Source organism: Salvia hispanica, chromosome 6 (assembly GCF_029641045.1).
Source record: "Salvia hispanica isolate PSC_SH4W2 chromosome 6, Shi_PSC_v1, whole genome shotgun sequence".
Taxonomy (NCBI): domain Eukaryota; kingdom Viridiplantae; phylum Streptophyta; class Magnoliopsida; order Lamiales; family Lamiaceae; genus Salvia; species Salvia hispanica.
In genome coordinates, this window is record NC_142697.1 from 4937241 (window position 1) to 4939369 (window position 2129).

The 2129-nt window shown below is 43.5% G+C and overlaps 1 non-coding gene across 1 annotated transcript; it reads left to right on the forward strand.

Annotated features, from left to right (window-relative positions):
- The first annotated feature begins 928 nt into the window (after window positions 1-928).
- LOC148923105 (small nucleolar RNA R71) lies at window positions 929-1035 on the forward strand. The gene has a single exon (XR_016133072.1). It is a non-coding gene; the product is annotated as a small nucleolar RNA R71 (small nucleolar RNA).
- The last annotated feature ends 1094 nt before the right edge of the window (window positions 1036-2129 follow it).

Below are 2129 nucleotides of genomic sequence, written 5' to 3' on the forward strand. Positions count from 1 at the left end.
CCTTGTCAGTGGTGGGCCGCCGCGGGGTGTGCGGCGGTCCACCGGCGACTGGGCAGTCCTGTGTGGTTGACTCTGCCGTCTCAGTGGCGGGCCGCTGCGGGGTCTGCGGCGGTCCGCCGGCGACTGGGCAGTCCCCAGATTTCTGCTTTGCCACCCACTTCTTGTTAATATCATCCACTCTTGCTGCTGCCTTTGCTCTATCCTCATCTAACTTCTTCTGAATTTGCTCCATTTGAGTGGTAATATTGGTTACAGCTGCCGAGATTGTGTTCATTCCTTGCTCGAGGTTGTTTATCCTTGCTTCGACCACTCCGATCTTGGTGTCATTAATCTTCCTATCTTGCGTAATTACCTCCAAAATCTTCGTGATTCCTTGTTCATACTTGTCTTCCTTCTTCATTGGCTCAACCACTCCTCCTTTGCTAACATTGAATCCTGCAGGGGGTTGCAAGTAATTATTGTTAGAATAAGAAAGATTTGGGTGCGGACGGTTCCCATTATAATTATTGAAATTACCGCCCCCTGATTAGGGTGATAATTGTTATTGTAGTTTCTGGGACCGCCTCCTTGCACGTAGTTGATTTCTTCCACAGTTGATATGGCAGTTTCGGGTGCATTGACCGCCACTATGGAAGTTGCCGGAATTGGATCTTCCTTCCTCGAGATGTCCATTTGATCAATCCTGACTCTAAGTTCTGCTAACTCCTTAGCAAAAGAACTTTCTTCGGCCTCTTCTATGGCTGCTACTCTTCTCGTGGCATGCCTTTCCTTAGACCACCCCCGACTGTTGGTGGCAAACTCCTCGATCACCGCCATAGCATCCTCTCCTGTCTTTCTTAGAAATCCTCCATTTGCCCCTGAATCAAGCATAGCACATATTTTCTCGTTAAATCCATTATAGAGGATTCCTACCTGATGGTCTATGGAAAAACCATGGTTTGGGCACTTTCGAAGAAGAGCTTTGAAACGAGCAAATGCCTCATAGAGGGGCTCGTCATGGCCTTGTGTGAACTGAAAGATCTCACTTTTGAGCTTCAAAATAGTGCCTGGCGGGTAGTATTTGTCGAGGAAGGTAGCTACGATGTCCTTCCATGTGGAGACCTTTTCTGGTGGCATACACTCAAACCACTCTTTAGCAGAATCAATCAATGAGAATGGAAAAAGTCTTACCCGTATGGCATCGTCATCGACACCATTTAATTTCAGAGTGTTTGCGATTTCCACGAATTTGGAGAGATGGTGGTTAGCATCTTCAGTCGCCCTACCTGCAAAAGGAGTTTGCTCGACCCTTTGGATAAGGGGCATGCGTAACTCAAAATTGTTAGCATCAATACGAGGGCCGTTAGGAAAAGTGATCATATTCCCATGATTGAACATGTTCATCACAGGTAATGTTTCTCTGTTCTTCTTTTGCATGGCTTCTCGAGCTGCTCTCTCCGCATCTCTCTCATCCATCAGCAACTTCACCATCTCCTGCAGCTTCTCAATATCTGTTCGGTCACCCATTGTTCCTGATCCTTTTTCACTTCTTATTATTCTACGAGTTCTTTCAAGTTCTAAATCAAGCGGCTCTAAGATGTACTTCCCAGAACGCGTTCGCATACAAAACCTGCAAGACTCGAAAACAAAAACAAATTAAACTAAAAAAAAAAAAAATTAAGACAGAAAGCAATAAAAATCCAAAGTAGTAAAATTATCCGTTTGAAGATATCACTCCAAAGTGAATTGTCTTCCCCGGCAACGGAGCCAAAAACTTGATGCACTTTTTATTTGCACTATAAATACCTGCAAGTATACAGAGTAGGTATAGTATAGCAAAAGGTTAGTACCGGGTATCGAACACGGGGAAGATGTACACAAAGTGTCTATCTTCTACTAGAACTCAATTACTATCTGGAGAAACAAGAATTTTTTGTAACTTTTTGAAAACAGTAAATATTAAAAACAGTAAACAACTAAATGCAAGCAAATCACGGAGAGAAAAGTATAGAGATAAGGGGAATTCCAGGGATGTGCTTTCGCTTTTATGGTTATACAAATTCCAAACTACAATACCCTAGCACAGTTAATACTTTGAAAGGACGAGTCACCTAGCTTATGCTCATGCGATACAAACGTTGATTACTAAC